Genomic DNA, 20,655 nt, shown 5'->3' with positions numbered 1-20,655 from the left:
ATGGTAAGGACTATCCAGATCCACCACCTCGAAACAGAAGGTTTTCCACCCGGCAATTATCACGTCCACCGAATGAAACATCCACCCGGACTTTTCCCATGGGCGAGCAAGACAGCCCCGGAACGATTCCGTGGAAAGTTGTGTGCGTTGGCTGCAGCATATTCTCAGTTATCCCAAGTGTGCGCATGGTGTGCCGGTACATAATGTTTGTGCTGCTCCCATTGTCTATCAGCACTTTGCTGAATTTGACTCGAGCGTTTGGCCCATGCATGATTGGGTCCACAACCAGAGCGTAACCACCCGGATTAGGCATTATTTTCGGGTGATCCTTGAACGACCAGCTTATTTCTTGATCAGACCAAAGCATGTACTTTGGAACTGCCGGCATCACCGCGTTCACTTCCATGGACCGACGCCGCGGGCTTTGCTTGTCTGTTGGCTCAGTAACGAACACAACACAGCACATATCTGGGTCATAGTAAATGTTCCGGCCCAAAGGTGTCGGTGGAGGTGGTTGGCCATTGGCGTCTTCCACCTGATGAACCTGTTGTGGCGGAGGCCGGTTTTGCTGAGGCTGCACCGGTATAGCATTTGGTCCGGTAAGCGGGGGTGGTGGTGGTAGTTTTCCGGCATCTTTTGCTGCGCCTTGGCCCATCAACCTTCTGGTCCAAGTACAATCTTTTGTCAAGTGGTTTGCCGGCCTTCCGGGGTTTGGTGTACCTTTCCTCATTGTTTTGCCACGGTTTCTTTTCAACCCATTGTTTCTTAGGACCCGCCCATGGCTGCGATCCGGTTTTTTGCCTTTGGCTTCCGCTGGCGCTGGAATTTTCCTGCACCGCGGCTACTTGTTGTGGACCATACCTTCGATCCGGAAACTCTTCCCTTCGTTTGTTATGCCGGTTGTCCCGGTGTTGCTCTTGGCGTTGCTGAGGCTGGCTTGATTGTTCCGGTTCAACTTGTACAACCGGCTGCATTGGGTCTCCCAATGCGTAGCTATCGGCTACACGTATCATTTCCGCCAAAGTCGTTGGCATGCTCCGCTGCAGCTTTTGCCACAACGGTGAACCTCTTCTACACCCACTGCTAAACCAAGCTATGGCTTGTGCCTCTATTACCCCTTCACAGGAGTTCCTTGTGGTGTTCCACCGGGCCAGGTAATCCCGGTCTGTTTCATTTGGACGTTGCACGCACAAGGTGAGCTGCTGCGGCCTGTTTGGCCTCCGGTAGGTGCTGCTGAAATTACTCACAAAAGCTTCCTCAAAGTCCAACCAGCCGTTTATGCTTCCGGCCGGCAAATTGTTCAGCCAGATTCTTGCCGGTCCCACCAGGAACGATGGTATGATTCTCACGGCCCAGCGGCGATTTCCTCCTCTGGCTACGGTTCCTCCGCCACCAGCGACATAGACTGCGGTAACATAATCCGCGAGCCAGTCTTCCGGCTTAGTGGTGCCATCGTATGTTTTTGTGTCACGTGGCAACTGGAAGTTGCGAACCGACGGTCCCTCTTTCATGATCCTTGGACCAAAACATTTTGGACCCGGAGGCCCTTCTGCCTCAATTATTTCAGACAGATACACCCTGTCCAGACGGTGCCTCGCATCCCGTACTGGTAGGTGCCTTTCTCCCACGCGCTCTCCCAACGGGTTCCGGTATGCCATGGGTCTGTCAGCTGTTGAGTCAGCCTCATCATAAGGTTCCGGTACCACGGCCCTTGCCCGCCGGTACCTTGGGGGAATCTCATCTTCCTCTTCATACGGAGCCCTTGCCGCTTGATAATCTTTCCCGGTTTCATGTTTACCGGCATGATTGTTTCCGGCATAGCCCCTTTTGGCGTAGCCTCGATCTGCCCCTTGGCTTTTTTCTTCCGGCATCATGTTGCCCGGCCTTCTGTTTTCCGGCAAGGACCGGATCGTACACAGTCATCTGCTGCGCATTCACCTCTTTTTCCCTTCTTTTATCCGGATGAGGGGATGATGCTTGCCCCTGAGATTTGCTACCGGCATTCTTTGTTGAACGCGCGGACTTTGAAGCCACAGCTTTGTTCAGCTTAGCCAGCTGCTCAGCGTTTTGCTGCTCGATGGTTTCAAGCAGCTCCCGAACACGCTCTTGCTGTTTTACCAGAGGATCCCCGGAAAGCGATTCACACAGCTCTACCGCAGCCTTAGCAGCTTTTATAGTTTTATCCGGGCTGCTGTATTTAGGCTTCTCTATGATGCTTACAGACGCAGAGGCACTTTTGCCGGCTAGAATTTCTTTGCGCAGATCCTGATCTAGATTGCGAGCTTTAAGCCGGTTTTCCGGTACCCTAGCAGCATGTGCGCTAACAGAAGCAAAGCCATGGGCAGCGTTATACTCACGTAGGGTTAGGTTCAGCTCGCGCTGTGCCCGGATGATGTCCTTGCCGTTCTCGAGCAGCTTCTGGCGCTGCGCCTCCAGCTCCGCTTGCGCTGCCGCCGGGTCGATGTTCTGCGCGATGGGGGTGGCGAGGACGTTCATCGCCGCTTGGAGTGGTGCTTCCGGTAGCGCCGAAGATGCTCCCGCAACGCCGGGGTCGCGCTCCAGCGGTGGCTTGGCTGCGCGGGTCGATGCCGCACGCCCAGGTTCTTCTCCCACAGCATCCTTGCCGGCGACGACCGCGCCAGCCATCATCACCTCCACGCTGCCGGTGGCGTGGCCAGCACATAGCCACCTTGGCGGATCCGGTGCCACCAGCACCGGCGAGAGGCGCTGGCGCACAGGGACAGTGCCGAAGTAGACGCGGTGGCTGCCGAACTCGATGATGCGACCGTTCTTGGGGAAGATGCCGCCGTCGGCGAAGCAGCCCGCGTTGTCGTTGATGAAGTCCATGGAGTAGAAGCGCTGCACCAGCGCGGACACCGTGCGCTGGCTAGCGACGTCAAGGAGGCCCGCCCGAATGTGAACTCCGTCAAGCGCCACTTCTTGCCCCACGGTGGGCGCCAACTGTCGTCGTGGCGAACGAGCAGATGCCATAGGATGGCTTAAGTTGGGGCCGGATGGACGCTAGAGGATTCGGGTGAGGGTTTGCGGTTGGATTGGACGAACTTCCGGATGCTTTCCTCAAGAACACGACCAAGGGCAGTGAAACAAGAAGAAGAACACAAGGAAATACACCGCACCAGATCTTTCTCTTTATTGCTCTTAGCAAGATACAAGTTTTGGGTACAGCATATCTGCCTACACTTAGTCGTCAGAACCTCTCAGCTCATAACCTCTCCCTCATAATGGGGGTGCCCCCTCTCCTTATATAGGGGAGAGGTGGCTTACAGGGCAAGAAACCCTAACGGCATCTTTGACTAGACAAACTACTTTTACAAAGCTATTTTAATCATAAATGGCGGCACCGGCTTCTTTAATCAGGGAGGCTGACATCCTCCGGTTGCTTTTGGCGTCACCCCCACCTTTGGCGTCAGGGCTTCGTTTAAAGTTACTTTGCTTAGCTCATCTTTGTCCTCTTGCTCCAGAGAGAATCTTTGACCAGCCTTGCCGGCATGCTCTTCTTACCGGTGACCCGGCGTCTTCTTTCATCCGGTTCCGGTATACCCCTCTTGGGGATACCGGCTTAGCTTCTCATAGCAAAACGTCTAACTTTGTCCTCCGGCTTAAATATTAAACCGGTATCTTGATGGCTCAGACCATCCGGTTTGGCATGCCTTTGGCATACCGGGGGTCATCCCCCCAACAAGCATAGACATCTTCTATCTCATTGTGCTACCTTTTAAACAACACTTAGCCTAATTTAGATTTGAAATTTTATTTTTATATGTGACCAAACTAATATCAGTGCAACACCTTACAGCGATTTGTTTGTTATTACTCATACAAAACTATATACCCTTGGTTCTTCTAAAGCACTCAGGGATATTCTTACTGTTTATCCAATGATCATCACATGAATCATTCTGGTATATGCTCCTAACTTTTTAGAGCACAGGACATCTGATATTATACATATTATTCGTGATCTAAAATCACTCATGTGTTTTTACTCATTGAGTGTCAGATACACTCAAGTCTTGTAAAACCTTTTTAATATCCTTGCATTGAAGTTAATTCTCAATGAAACCTTTTTAATCAATTATATAATTACATTATTTATAATCAACGATATGTCATCTACATAAAGTATTACAAATATGTCTCAGCGCTCCCACTTAATTTCTTGCAAATGCAAGCCTCTTCATCGTCTCTGATGAAATCATAACTCTTTGATCATTTCATCCGGTGAAGATTCCAACTCCGCGATACTCACTTCATCCAATTGAAGTTCGTATACCTATCTAGTATTCCACAGACCAGCAAAACTCTTGGTTGTATCTTGTATACACCTTTAATACATACTTCGGTTAAGTAATGTATTTTGCCATCCCACTAGCATATCTTCATAAAAGAAATATGTAGTGATTACTAAAATAATCCACATCGACTATAAGCATCTCTACGGAAGATCTAATCTTATCGTAGTCAACTCTTTGAACTTTGTCGTAAACAATTTTTTGACAAGTCGAGCTTATTCAAGGATATTCCATCCAAGTCCATCAATTTTATAGATCCTTTTTCTTTTAAAAAGTATTTATCTATCTTGGATTTCATGGCGTATAGCCATTTTAACGGAGTCAGGGCCCATCATAACTTCTTTGTTTGTAGTTGGTTTATTATTGTTCAAAATCAATCCTTTGTCCATAAATCATTTATTTGATCACAAAGTAAACCATACCTACAAGGTTCAATAGGTACTTTGATCTCCATGACTATAACAGTTTGTAGACATGGGAGCTATGATCTTTGTGGCCGCTTCCAGAACCATTTCTGATGCTGCGCTACTCTGATCATCATGCTCAGGTTCATCAACCTTATCAAGTTCTATTGTCCTCCCACTTAAATACTTCGCTAGAAACAATTTCTTGGAAATAAGTAAGAAACATTGACAAACACTTTTGTCTTTGTCTCCACAGCGGGAAGAATTCCCAATCAAATCTCTGGGATAACCAACAAAGACATTCATCCAATTTTGGTTGTAAACTTATTTACTTATGCTATGCATACCAAAATTTAAGAAAAGACCATTAGGGTTTACACCCATACCATAACTCGTATGGTGTCATTTCAACGAATTATGATGATGCTCTATTCAGTGTAAAAGCGGTAGTCTCTAAAGCATAATCCACAAAATATAATGGCATCAATTTATATTATCTCATCATTAATCCAACAAGGTTTGGATACGTCTCTCGGATACTCTATCATCATTATGATACTCCAAGAAACGTGAGTTGTAGAATAATTTCATAACTCTCTTAGATGTTCGCTAAAAATCGCAATTCAAATATTTCCACCATGATCCAATCATAGATATTTGACTTTTCTATTACGATGATTTCCACTTCATGCTGAATTTTATTTGAATCCATTCAAATGTTTTAAACTTCTTCCTTATCGAATATATACACATTTATATACTCAATTCATTGTTGGAAGTTTTCATGAAGTAGAAGAATCTCCCGCACACAACTATGCCCAGTGAACCACATACATCATCATGTATGTTTCCACTAAGTTAGTTGCCCGTTCAACTCTTGGCCTATGAACGGTATTTCAGTCATTCCTTTTAGAAGAGATTTGCAAGCGCCAAACGATTCAAAAATCAAATGACTCCAAAAATCCATTTGCATGGAGTTTCTTCATGCGTTCCTTTCTAACATGACCTAAATGGCAGTTCCACAAATAAGTAGAATTCAAATCATTTGCCTTATGGCATTTTAGCGTCAGTGTTATGTATGTGTGTTTCACCATTAAGATTTATAATAACTTATCCATCGTACATGGAGTAATGTCATAATTTGAACAACTCATTGTTTTTATTTGACCAAAGCAAAATAACAATTATTAAGTTCTTTATTATAAATTCTAAGGGCTAGGTAGAATGCCAACGACAAACATAATAACACTTTATTATGTTCCAGACATGCATTATTACCATACTCCTTATCAGTCACTTAGGCCATCGTATTCTTGTATTGTGTTGTATTGTATGACATCTCATACCAACCAATCTGGTACAAATACCCAAGAATTTCATTATGTGACAAAACAAGGAATACATCCATAACATGTATATCATGTATATACACCTGAGCTAGACTTTCTAGTCTTTTCTTTCTTTCTGCCAAAATATCTTTTGTAGTTTTTCTTTCAGTTCTCCTCATTCTCAGAAAACACTTCATCTTCAATAACTTCTAGGTCCATTGGTCAAATACCAATAACCTTGAGGTTCTTACTTTGAAGTTGATCATCATATGACAAGTGTTCCAGATTTCATCATTAGTAACTTTGTAATATGATGAACAATTTCACTCATAATTTTATCCATCATATCATGACGACTTTCCGAGACCATGTCTGTACATGCTAGGCTCGTAAAGTTTAACCTCAATATTCGCATGTGCAAATCTTGCTTGCACCCGTTGTATGCACACGTAGAATCTATAACACCCGATCATCACGAGATGCTTCGAAACGACGAGTCTTAGCAACGGTGCATACTAAGGACGATCACTTCAGGGATATGCGAATATTGTTAGTGCCCCAATAGTTGGAGGATTGAGACGCCTGGCGTCTTCAACCTTCGTACATTACCATAAAACTTATGAGTTTATGTACTCTCACCAAATTATATTCTATCACCTTGCAATAAGGTCTTAGATATCACATATATCTCATACCTCGCTTATTTCTGAAAACAAAATTTCCAGCTCCTTACTTTAATTTCAAATGGATTTGAACTTCAAGTTTCATGGAGACAAGATGATTTTAGGTACTAATTGAAACCATTGTTCTTTGAATCAACAATTTGAGGTTTACTAAAAGTTTGCAATAGGACTTAACCATTTCTTGATTATTTAACAATACGGTACCAGTCCGTAAAGTTACTTGTAAAATTTAACAGTATTTCAATCTCAATTACAAGACTAACGCATGGTAGAAAACGGATGCCAATTCTACAAATTTAATTCAAAATACTATTAAGACTATGTTCATGATAATTAGTTCAAGTTTTAATCTAATTACTAATGAACTCCCACTTAATACAACATCCCTCATAGTTGTTAAGTGGCACACGATCCACATCCACTACACCAAAACCGATCATCATGTGAGATGATGTAGCTTCAATGGTGAACATCAACATGTTGATCATATAATCCATATGACTCGTGTTCAACCTTTCGGTTTCTGTTGTCCCGAGGCCATGTCTGTACATGCTAGGCTCGTCAAGCAAACCCAAGTATTCCGCGTGTGCAACATGGCTTACACCCGTTGTATGTGAACGTAGAGTCTATCACATCCGATCATCACGAGATGCTTCGAAACGACGAACTGTAGCAACGGTGCATACAAGGGGAGAACACTTTATTATCTTGATATTAATGTGAGGGATCATCTTATAATGCTACCGTCGCGATCTAAGCAAGATAAGATGCATAAAGGATTAACATCACATGCAATTCATATGTGATATGATATGGCCCTTTAGTATGTGCGCCTTTGATTTTCATCTCCAAAGCATGGACGTGATCTCCATCATCATCGGGCATGATCTCTATCATCGTCGGCTTAGCGTCAAGGTCCATGGTGCCGTCTTCATGGTTGTTCACCTCATGTAGCAACTATTACAACTACTTTGATATAATATTACAACATGAAATATAAAGACAACCATAAGGCTCCTGCCGGTTGCCACAATACAATAATGATCATCTCATACATATTCATCATCACATCATGGCCATATCACATCACCAAACCCTACAAAAACAAGTTAGACGCCTCTAATTTGGTTTGCATATTTTACGTGGTTTAGGGTTTTCGAGTATGATCCAATCTACCTATGAACATGAACCACAACGGTGATACTAGTGTTGTCAATAGAAAGAGTAAATTGGATCTTCACTATAGTGGGAGAGACAGACACCTGCAAAGCCACTTATGCAATACAAGTTGCATGTCGAGCGTGGAGCAAATCTCATGAACGCGGTCATGTAAAGTTAGCCTGAGCCGCTTAATCCCACTATGCCGCAAGATGCAAAGTACACGAACTAAAGACAACAAAAGCATCAACGCCCACAAAAACAATTGTGTTCTACTTGTGCAACCAATCTATGCATAGACACGGCTCTGATACCACTGATGGGATTCGTAGCATAGAAAACAAAAAATTTCCTACCGCAAGAACGAAAACCAAGCCAAGATGCAATCTAGTAGACGGTAGCACGACAACGTGGTGGCGGTGGTGGTGGAGAACTCCGGCAGGGCTTCGCCTATGCGCTGCAGGAGTATTATGTGGAGGAGGAGAGGCTAGGGTTTGGGGAGAGGGGGGCTTGGGCGCCGGCCACAAAGGGGGCGGCCAAGGTTGTGGCTTGAAGTGGCCGGCCCCCTCCCCTTGCTCCTCATTATATAGGTGGAAATCCCCAAGTGTTGGTATCCAAGTCTTCGAATAAGACCCGAAACCAAAACCTACCAAAGGGACAAAACCTACCCAAGGGGGGAATCCTACTCAAGGTGGGACTCCCACCCCTTCCTTGGGGGGGTTGGCCGGCCACCTTTGGGGAGTCCACCTGGGACTCCTCCCCCTTAGGGTTGGCCGGCCATGCAAGGTGGAGTCCCTCCGGGACTCCACTTTCCATGGTGATTTCTTCCAGACTTTTCTAGAACCTTCCATAAATGCACCGGATCATTTCCAAACTTGGAATATGACTTCCTATATATGAATCTTATTCTCCGAACCATTCCGAACCTCCTCGTGATGTCCTGGATCCCATCCGAGACTCCGAACAAATGTTTGAACTCCATTCCATATTCCATATCTACTTAAAACAACATCAAACCTTAAGTGTGTCACCCTACGGTTCGTGAACTATGCAGACATGGTTGAGACTTCTCTCCGACCAATAACCAATAGCGGGATCTGGGGATCCATAATGGCTCCCACATATTCAACGATGACTTAGTGATCGAATGAACCATTTACATACGATACCAATTCCTTTTGTCACGCGATATTTTACTTGTCCGAGGTTTGATCATCGGTATCTCTATACCTTGTTCAACCTCGTCTCCTGACAAGTACTCTTTACTCGTATCGTGGTATGTGGTCTCTTATGAACCATTCATATGCTTGCAAGCTAATTAGACGACATTCCACCGAGAGGGCCCAGAGTATATCTATCCGTCATTGGGATGGACAAATCCCACTCTTGATCCATATGCCTCAACTCATACTTTCTGAATACTTAATCCCACCTTTATAACCACCCATTTACGCAGTGGCGTTTGATGTAATCAAAGTACCCTTCCGGTATAAGTGATTTACATGATCTCATGGTCGAAGGATTAGGTAACTATGTATTGAAAGCTTATAGCAAATAGAACTTAATGATGTGATCATATGCTACGCTTAATTGGGTGTGTCCATTACATCATTCATGACATAACCTTGTTATTAATAACATCCAATGTTCATGATCATGAAACTATAATCATCTATTAATCAACAAGCTAGTTATACAAGAGGCTCACTAGGGACTCCTTGTTGTTCACATAACACACATGTATCAATGTTTCGATTAATAAAATTATAGCATGGTATGTAAACATTTATCATAAACATAAAGATATATAATAACCACTTTATTATTGCCTCTTGGGCATATCTCCAACAACAGGCGAGTCTCGACGACGGGTGTCAGAGTAGAGAAGCAGGTGACGTAGTCGGGGAAGAGGCGAGGACGCTGGCGGCAAAGCTGTAGTGTACGAAGACGTAGAAGGCGGCTAACCCAGCGGTGACCAGGGGTGGTCATGCTGGACGCCTAGACGGGCGTTGCGTTTGTCGGCGAGCCCAGCGCGACCTGAAGTGGTTGGCGAGCCCAGCGGCGACCAGAGGTGGAGGCGCGGCGGCGGTACACAAAGTAGGCGAGGAAGATCCGACGGCGTGACAAAGACCATGCGCGGACGGAGGCGACCCGCGCCGAAGGGGCGGCGCTGTGGTGGCCTCGGACATCGATGCACTGGGGACGGCGAAGGTGACCGCGTGCGGCGACGCCACGGCCTGAGGGGCCGGCGTAGCTGCAGGGCGCGAATCGGTGCAGCGGCGGACGCCACCAGCGACGTACGCGCCTCAGAAGGCGATGTTGACGCGTAAAGCACACGCCCGTTGGGAACCCCAAGTGGGAGGTGTGATTCATACAACAGCAAGTTTCCCCCAGTAAGAAACCAAGGTTTATCGAACGAGTAGGAGTCAAGGGCCACGTGAAGGTTGTTGGCAGAGGAGTGTAGTGCGGCGCAACACCAGGGATTCCGGTGCCAACGTGGAACCTGCACAACACAATCAAAATACTTTGCCCCAACTTAACCGTGAGGTTGTCAATCTCACCGGCTTGCTGTAAACAAAGGATTAAATGTATGGTGTGGAAAATGATGTTTGTTTGCGAAGAACAGTAGAGAACAATGATTGCAGTAGATTATATTCAGATGTAAAAGAATGGATCGGGGTCCACAGTTCACTAGTGGTGTCTCTCCAATAAGAAATAGCATGTTGGGTGAACAAATTACAGTTGGGCAATTGACAAATAGAGAGGGCATACCAATGCACATACATATCATGATGATTAATATGAGATTTACTTAGGGCATTACGACAAAGTACATAGACCGCTATCCAGCATGCATCTATGCCTAAAAAGTCCACCTTCGGATTAGCATCCGCACCCCTTCCAGTATTAAGTTGCAAACAACAGAAAATTGCATTAAGTATGGTGCGTAATGTAATCAACACAAATATCCTTAGACAAAGCATTGATGTTTTATCCCTAGTGGTAACAGCACATCCACAACCTTAGAACTTTCTCACATCGTCCTGCATTCAATGGAGGCATGAACCCACTATCGAGCATAAATACTCCCTCTTGGAGTTACAAGTATCAACTTGGCCAGAGCCTCTACTAGCAACGGAGAGCATGCAAGATCATAAACAACACATATATGATAGATCAATAATCAACTTGACATAGTATTCCATATTCATCGGATCCCAACAAACACAACATGTAGCATTACAAATAGATGATCTTGATCATGATAGGCAGCTCACAAGATCTAACATGATAGCACATTGAGGAGAAGACAACCATCTAGCTACTGCTATGGACCCATAGTCCAAGGATGAACTACTCACACATCAGTCCGGAGGCGATCATGGTGATGTAGAGTCCTCCGGGTGATGATTCCCCTCTCCGGCAGGGTGCCGGAGGTGATCTCCTGAATCCCCCGAGATGGGATTGGTGGAGGCGGCGTCTCCGGAACTTTTTCCGTATCGTGGCTCTCGGTAATAGGGTTTTCGCGACGGAGAGTTTGAGTAGGCGGAAGGGCAGAGTCGGAGGGCTGACGAGGGGCCCACACCACAGGCCGGCGCGGGCCCCTCCTTGACCGCGCTGCCATGTGGTCTGGCCACCTCGTGGCCCCACTTCGTATGCTCTTCGGTCTTCTGGAAGCTCCGTGAAAAAATAAGACCATGGGCGTTGATTCGTCCAATTCCGAGAATATTTCCTTTGTAGGATTTCTGAAACCAAAAATAGCAGAAAACAGGAACTGGCGCTTCGGCATCTCGTTAATAGGTTAGTGCCGGAAAATGCGTATAAATGATGTAAAGTGTGTATAAAACATGTGAGTATTTTCATAAAACTAGCATGGAACATAAGAAATTATAGATACGTTTGAGACGTATCAAGCATCCCCAAGCTTAGTTCCTACTCGCCCTCGAGTAGGTAAACGATAACAAGGATAATTTCTGAAGTGACATGCTATAGTAATCTTTATCAATACTATTGTAAAGCATATGAGGTGAATGAAGTGATTCGAAGCAATGGTAAAGACAACGATTAAACAACTGAATCATATAGCAAAGACTTTTCATGAATAGTACTTTCAAGACAAGCATCAATAAGACTTGCATAGGAGTTAACTCATAAAGCAATAAATTCTTAGTAGAAAGTTTTGAAGCAACACAAAGGAAGATATAAGTTTCAGCGGTTGCTTTCAACTTCAACATGTATATCTCATGGATGTATATCTCATGGATGATTGTCAACACAAAGTAATATGATGAATGCAAATAAGCAAGTATGTAGGAATCAATGCACACAGTTGACACAAGTGTTTGCTTCTAAGATAGAAAGAAGTAGGTAAACTGATTCAACATAAAGTAAAAGAAAGGCCCTTCGCAGAGGGAAGCATGGATTGCTATATTTGTGCTAGAGCTTTTATTTTGAACACATAGAAACAATTTTGTCAACGGTAGTAATAATTCATATGTGTTATGCATAAGATATCCTATAAGTTGCAAGCCTCATGCATAGAATACCAATAGTGCTCGCACCTTGTCCTAATTAGCTTGGATTTCCATGGATTATCATTGCATTACATATGTTTCAACCAAGTGTCACAAAGGGGTACCTCTATGCCGCCTGTACAAAGGTACAAGGAGATAGACCGCATTTGATTTCTCGTTTTTGATAGATCTCAACTTAGGACATCCATACCGGGACAACATAGAAAACAAAATAATGGACTCCTCTTTAATGCATAAGCATTCAACAACAGATAATATTCTCATAAGAGATTGAGGATTAATGTCCAAACTGAAACTTCCACCATGATACATGGCTTTAGTTAGCGGCCCAATGTTCTTCTCTAACAATATGCATACCCAAACCATTTGATCATGATAAATCACCCTTACTTCAGACAAGACGAACATGCATAGCAACTCACATGATATTTAACAAAGGTGTAATAGTTGATGGCGTCCCCAGAAACATGGTTACCGCTCAACAAGCAACTTATAAGAAATAAGATACATAAGCGACATATTCTTTACCACAATAGTTTTAAGGGATTTATATTTTCGTGCCCCCGGTTCCTTAGTTGTGCTCAGTTTTCCCCAGCTCCTTAGTTTTTCCTCAGTTTTCCCCAAGACCTTGTCTGAAACCATCATAGGTGCTGTAACGGCCGGTTGCCCGACGGTTGACCGTTATCTTCTGACTAGTGGGGCCACGTAGAGCCCGCAAAGACACGTCAGACCATCCATCTTTGTTTGACCGTAAGCATCGCTGTATCCCTGACCAAAACGCGCACGAGTGGGGCTTCGATATATCGAATGACAAGTGGGCCATGGCGCTGATACAAGGGGCAATACACGGGTAGGAATAGATTTTTAAACGGAGCTCTACAGCGATGGCACAGAGGAGGTGGCCTGCGGGGTGCCGAGATGAGATCGACGTCCACAAAGAACTGCATGAGGCGAGACCAGACGCATTAGATAGATATGAACTAGACGCATTTAACCATGCAAGGAAGAGTGTCGTGGTATCGTCACGGCATATGCCATAGGGTGGCTAATCGAAGTGGTTCCTGAGAGATCTCACGGCGGTATCCGGATGCGGGTATGGGCACGAGCGACACGGCGACGTACCCAGGTTCGAGGCCCTCCGATGGAGGTAAAACCTCTACTCCTGCTATGAGTGTATATGATGATCACACAGTACAATGGTGCTCCTAGAGCTGTGTCCGGCTGCTCCTGAGAGGCTAAGGAAGACTATGGTCTCTCTCACAGGGCAGCTCTGTAGGTGGGTGAAAGTAATAAAATGACCGATCCCCCGCACGAGAGGGGGTAGTGCGGCTTATATAGGCACCGGCACTTTACATATAAGACCCTATAGTTTTACTGGCCGGCTGGGCCGGCTCCGGCTTCCGCTCCTTCCCGAGGCGGCGACGTCAGGAGTGGTTGAGGCATCGTGGCCTGTCCCATCCGGCTGCCACGGTCAGCGGTATGGAGGAGGTGTCCCTGTCGCCGTCAGCCACTGTAGCCTGTACGGATCGTCGTAAGCCCTGACGGCCTGTCCGGCGCGAGGCACTATTGCTCCACAGTGCCCCGCGTTTCACGGAAGATGGAGTCAGCGTGGACTTTGGGAACCCGGATCACCTACCCGGTTCCTTCCAGTGCAAGACTCGCCAGCCTCGAGTCGGCCTGAGGTACAAACCCCAGTCGGATATGGCTTGTAGAAGCCGGCCCGACTACAGCATTGGTGGCCGTAGCCAGGCCGACTAGGACCTAGAGCCAGCCGGCTTCCATACCAGCCGGCCACGGCGCCAGCCGGCTGCTCCTCAGCCGGCCTTTGCCGCGAGCCGGCCAGTGGCCAGCCGGCTGCTCCGCGTCCATTGCCCTATCCGGGGTCTTCCCCCCGACATTAGCCCCCGAAGCTGGCAAGGTCCTGTGTTTAGAAGGACCTAGGCAGGTTTTCCTGGCTTCTCGAATATATTAGACGGCACTTGGAGGGGCCGACTGAGGATTTTCATTCAGCCGGCTGCGCCCTCATCCGGCTCGTTCCCGCCGGCTGCTTCTAGCCGGCTGCTTTTTATACTTGTGCAATTTTTGCTTTCTCGCCAGATCTGATGGCGCCTCCGCCTTGCTGACGAACTTTGGCTCGAGTGGAACTTCTTGTCCGGCTCCGGCTCGCTGCGCGCCGGAGTCTCCGCCGCCTCGGGTTCTGCGCCCGACTTGACCGGCCTGACGCCAGGGCTCTGCCGCCGGTTCGTCTGGTCACATCAATGTCCTTCCGGATCTGGTGCGGTAGTGGGCGACGTGGTGTGGCCGTTTCTGGTAACGGTAGCGGTCGTGGGAGGAGTTATGGCGCAGTAAATCCGGAGACGTGGCCCACGTCGGCCACTTGGAGGCCAACCGCCGCGGTCGGCTATAAATGCCGCGGGGGCGGTACCGAGGCGGCACTTGCCCCTTTCTTCTTCCTCGCGCTCCTGCCTTGCTCCTTCGCTTCGCTCGAGCGCATCGCTGCTCCGACGCCGTTCTTCCTCCGCTCTTCTGGCGAATCTCAGCGAGCGGTCGCCCGACGAGCCTCCGCCGGGCTGCCGCCGCAAGCCCGCCAATCCGAGCCACGGGGCCACGCGCATCGACGGCGCGCTCTTCTCCACCGCGATCTCCTCCGGCGAGGAGCGGCTCTTCTTCGCCCTTCCGCCTCTCTTGGACCTCTTCTTCTTCGTCCTCGATGGCCCAGCCGAGCGGCTCCTGGAAGGGCTCCTACATGCAAGACGACGACATTGCCCGGTTCGTGCGCCTCCGCCGCATCCCGGCGGGGGTGATTACCAGGGCGCCGGGCGAGGAGCAGGAGCCTCGGCCGGAGCCCGGCGAACGCGTGGTCTTCGGCGCGCATCTCGACCGCGGATTGGGTCTGCCGGCTTCCGACTTCTTCCGCCGGTTCCTTGATCACTTCGGCCTGCAGCCGCACCACCTGCCGGCCAACGCCATGATCCTCCTCAGCTGCTACGTGGCCTTCATGGAAGGCTACGCCGGCTTGTGGCCGGACGTGGAGTTTTGGAGCCGGCTCTTCTACATCAAGGCGCAGACGACCGAAGGCCGCCTGAGGACCTGCGGCGCCGCCTCCATCTATCCCCGTACGGGTACGTCTTTCCCGCGGATTCCGACTGTCGATTCTGTCAAGAATTGGCAGATGTCCTTCTTTTATGTGCGGAACGAAAGCCCGGCCTTCGACCGGCTCAATCTGCCTGAATTCAACCCGGCCCCGCCAGTCGGCCGGATCAACTGGGGCTTCAACGCCAAGTCCTCGAACCCGGACGCGGAGGTGAACCTCCTGTGGGACTTCCTGGGCAATTGCGTCTCGGAGGGCCGGCTGAGTGCCGAGGACCTCCTCTGCACCTACATCTCGCGCCGGGTCGTACCGCTCCAGTGGCGCGTCCACAAGATCGGCCACATGTCCGGCTTGCTCGACCCGACACGGACGTCGAAGTTGGAGCTCTCCAAGGCCCAGGTGGCTCACCGGGTGAACAACATCACCAAGGCCAACATGCCGGACAACTGGGACTGGGGGCTGGCGCCTCACGATCGGGAGGAGCCGCCCGAATCGGTAAGTTGATGTTTTTCCGTCTTCCGACTTGCGGCAGCGTGGCCGACTCGGTATTTATCTTGTCTTGTTTTCAGCTTTTCGTCCGCCAAGGCATCGAGGATGGCGACTTGGCGACGAAGGTCTGGACGCCGGATCTCGTTGACCCGGCCGACTTAGCCGGCGACCAAGCCGGCGACGACGATCTGCTGGTGGCGCAGGATCAGGGCGGCCAGGGGGAGCATAACCCGCCGCCTTCGCCTGAGCATGAGCAGGAGCAGGAGCAGGAGCAGGCGGAGCCGGCCCAATCCGGCACGGGGGCCATCCCGGCGGTGCCTCTGCGCGCGGTGCCGCCTACTAGCACGGCGACTTCGCGCCGAAGGGAGGAAGCGGGCCGGCGTCGGGTCCACGGCCGCTTCGGAGGCGAGGGCCAAGAAGCAGCGCCGGCTGGCGCCCAAGAAGGTCCCGGAGAAAGCCGGGTGAGTTCTTTTTCCTCTGTTGTTTGATTCCTTTTCTTTCCTTCCTCTGTACTTATCTTCTCTTGCTTGTTCGACTAGGGCCACGATTAAGTTTACCCAGGGAGGTGGCTCTCGGCAGGCTCCTCCCGTCACGTCGCCGCTTCAGCGGCAAAGGAGGGAGCCAACCCCGCAACCTTCAGCACGCGTGCGCACGCCGCCGGCTGCTGACGTGCCGCGTGGCCACGCCACCTTCGCGGGGCGTCTTCTTCTGCGGCGCCTGGCGGCGGAGACCAGGGTCAGTCGGCGCGCCAGCCGACTTTAGACGACATGTTCCCGCGCCGCGCCCCGTTTGTGGAGCGGGCAGCCGGAGCCGGCAGGGGCATGCCGCCTGCGGCAGGAGCTGGAGCTGGTGGGGTTGTGCCGCCTTCGACCGGAGTCGGCGGGCCCGCGCCCAACGTCGTGGTGCCGGAGAGTTCTCCGAAGGAGCGCCTCGGCGCCGGATACGACGGCTCCCACCGGGCCGATCGAGCGACCGCGCCGCCTCCAGCTTCGGAGCCGACGAGGAGGGAGCCGACCGGGAAGGAGCCGGCGAGGGGGCAGCCGGGGCGCTCAAAGGACGCCGATTCCCGGGCTCTGGTGAGGACGAGGGGCCCGTCGGGCCCAACTGAGGGCCTTCACGTGGCCAAGGGGGCCCGGCTGCTGCAGGTGCCGTCTGCCTCTGACTCCAGCCTTGGCTCGGCTGGCACCATGGAGGCTGCGTGGCACTCGGCGGATTCCTGCGAGGTGTTCAACCGGGAGGGGCAGCCTGGTACGGCGCCCATGAAGATGGTCTTCTCCGGCTACCGGGCCGCCCTTAAGAACAAGGCCGCCGAGGCCCTGGCCCAGCTAGCAACGCTGGAGGACGCTGACAAGGTAGGTGTCTTTCTGTTTTTTGCAATTTTGTTATTATCCTGGTAGCCCTCCGAGGCATGGTCCGGCTGCTTGGAGCCGGTCCGGGTTTCGTCTAAGCAACTGATTCTTTCAGACGGTTACGGAGCGACGCACCGTCTTGTACAACAAGGTGGTGACCAGCTACCACAAGGCCAAGATCGAGCGAGCCGGCTTGGCTCGCGAGCTGGAGGCTGTCAAGGGTGAGGCTTTCTCTCTCTGCCTTTACTCTTTTTTATGCTTCTGTTTTACTGACGGCTCGTTTTTGCCGGCTTGCAGCTGAGGCCGCCCGGGTCCCGCAGCTTGAGTCGGACCTCCGGGTTGCCCGCGCTCAATGCGCCACAAGTGAGGAGGCGAACCAGGCTGCTGCCGCCAAGCTGAAGGTGGCTGACGGGGAGCTGAAACGGCTGCGCCTCCTTGAGGCTAACCATCTCAAGGAACTTGCCGCCCTCAAGAAGGAGCAGGAGGAGAAACTGGAGGGTCTGAGCAAGCGGTTGGAGGAGGTGGAACGGCAGCGGCTTTCGCTCCAGCAGGAGGTGACCACCAAGTCCAACGAGCTGTCGGCCACCGCCAAGCGGTGGTTGGGGGAACTTAGCGCGCTCGACCGCGGCTTGGCTGGTGAGTCTTTTGTCTTGTGCCTTCCCCTTTGCCGGCTTTCGGCCGTCGGCTGCCGGCTTAGGTTGGCAGCCGACGGCAGAACCTTGATTTTTTCGATATCTCCATCTTCGGGCTGGGGGCAGTCGGTTCTTGCCGGCTACCGCCAGGTTTTCTTTAAGGCTTTGGGATCTCCATCTTCAGGCCGGGGGCAGTCGGACCTTGCCGGCTGCCGCCAGGCTTACTTTAGGACTTCGAAAATTTGCGTTTTTCAGCTTATTTCGGCTTTGATGGCTTCTGACATGCTTTTCTTCTTTGCAGCGGCCTTCCCTGAGGCACAGGAGGAGGCGCTAGCGGCTGTTGGCAGGGCGCGGGAGGATCGCCGGCAGGCCACTGGGGAGCAGAGCTCCGACTGCTTCACCATGGACGACTATCTGGCGTCCATCGCCGCCCGCGTGGAGCCGGTCACCAAGCTCGGCTGGGAGCTGCGGAAGGCGGCGGAGGAGCTGATGCGACTGCTGTGGCCGACGGAGACGCTGCCAGAAGATCTCTCCAATCTCATCGCTTGGCTGGACAGGGCTCCCGACCGCTTCTTGGACTGGAAGGAGTCAGCCACGCGTGCCGGAGCTGATATGGCTCTATCTTTTGTGCTCTCCTGGTATAACGAGGTTAGCCTCGACCAGTTGGAGTTCCGGCGCGCCGGCGTGGAGGACAAGCTCCCGGCGGAGAACAAGACTGCTCGGCTTGCCCGTGCCTGCGCCATTGCCGACTTCGTCGACAAGTCCCTCTTCATCGAGGACCCGAATCCGCCGTCTGACGACGAGGAGGAGGCGGCTGAGGATGAGGAGGCGGACGATGCAGCCGGCGCTTAGCTTTTACCTGCTTCCTTATGTTTTTGCCAAGACAATTCGTTAAATCCCCGGGATGCCGGGTGCATATGTAAGACAATGTTATTATCCTTTTATTAAGGCACGCTTTAATGTGTTTGTTAATCATCTGTGTGCCGAGTTGCTTTCTTTCGACTCGTTCGCTTTTTCCCATCCGCCCCACTCTTTGGCTGTGCCCTTGCCGGTCGTACGTCCGACTTGCGATCCGTCGCCGGGTCAAGAGCGGGCCGCTGGGTGAGGCCGACAGTATTTCAGTCGAACGAGCTGAATTCGGCACTTCGGCACTTTTATGAAAAGTTGCAAGTCAACTCGCTTTTACTCTTTCCCTTAGTCGTTTTTCGCGTGCCGGCTCCCTAGGCCTTACTCCCGCCAGCCGGACAGCCGGATTGCGGTCTGTAGCTGGGTCGGAAGCCGGCTGTCGGAAACCGGATCACGGTACTGAGCCGACCGCGTGAGAGGGTTCAAGCCAATTGGCGAAACAAGGTAAAGTACACGAAAAACTTGTCGGAAACAGCGCTCTTGGCGCAAGGTTTTTCATAATTCACAAAAGGGATACAAGGGATACATACATTCCTGCTCTCATGTGTAAAATGGGCGGAGTAACCTGACATTCCAGGGACGTTTAGTCTCCTCGTCAGCCTTGTCCGGCTTGTTTTTCTTAGCCTCTTGGGCATCTATGAGATAGTAGGAATCATTGCCTACCTTGCCTTGCTCACGATGAAGGGACCCTCCCATGGGGATGATAGTTTATGCTGTCCGGCTGTCCTCCGGATCAGCCGGAGCACTAGGTCTCCCTCTCGGAATGCTAAGGGCTGGACCCTCTGGCTGTGATAGCGTCGGAGGCTTTGCTGGTAGATAGTAGATCTAGACTCAGCCAGCAGCCGGGCCTCTTCGACCAGGTCAACTCCATCTTCGCGAGCTTCTTTGGCTTCGGCTTCTGTGTAGAGCTTGATCCTTGGCGCGTCATGCTCGATATCAGTCGGCAAGACGGCTTCGGCCCCGTATACGAGGAAAAAAGGTGTGAAGCCGGCGAGCGGTTTGTCGTTGTGCGCAGCTCCACAAAGACATTGGGCAGTTCTTCAATCCAGCAGCCGGCTGCTCGCTCGAGCGGCTCCACCAGCCGGGGCCGGATGCCGGCTAGGACTAAGCCGTTAGCCTTTTCCACTTGTCCATTGGACTCGGGTGTGCCACAGAAGATAGGGCCATCCGGATCCCCATTTCCCGCAATAGCGAGAGAAGATGCCTTGGGAGAAGTTGGTGCCGTTGTCGGTGATGATGGTGTGGGGGTAGCCGAATCTCACAATGATTTCCTTGAGGAATGTGACGGCTGTGGACCCGTCCAGTTTCTTGATTGGCTTGGCTTCGATCCACTTGGTGAATTTGTCAATCATCACCAAGAGGTGTGTCATGCCGCCTCGTGCTGTTCTGAATGGGCCTACCATATCCAAGCCCCATACGGCAAATGGCCATGTGATGGGGATGGTTTTCAAGGCGGAAGCCGGCTGGTGTCTTTGCTTTGCGAAGCGCTGACAGCCGTTGCACTTCTTCACCAAATCTTCTGCGTCTCTCGAGCGCAATCGGCCAAGAAAACCGTGCCGGAAGGCTTTGGCCACTATGGCTCTGGATGAGGCGTGATGTCCGCACTCTCCTTGATGGATTTCCCGTAGGAGTTCAATCCCTTCAGCCGGCACGACGCACCGCTGGAACACCCCCCTTACCCTGCGTGTGTACCCCTGGTGGTTGATGATGGTACCGGCCATGGCCCCTCTCTCAATCTGCCCGGCCCGGACTCTATCATCAGCAGCA

This window comes from Lolium perenne, chromosome 4 (genome assembly GCF_019359855.2).
Source record: "Lolium perenne isolate Kyuss_39 chromosome 4, Kyuss_2.0, whole genome shotgun sequence".
Taxonomy (NCBI): domain Eukaryota; kingdom Viridiplantae; phylum Streptophyta; class Magnoliopsida; order Poales; family Poaceae; genus Lolium; species Lolium perenne.
This window is presented reverse-complemented; position numbering follows the sequence as displayed.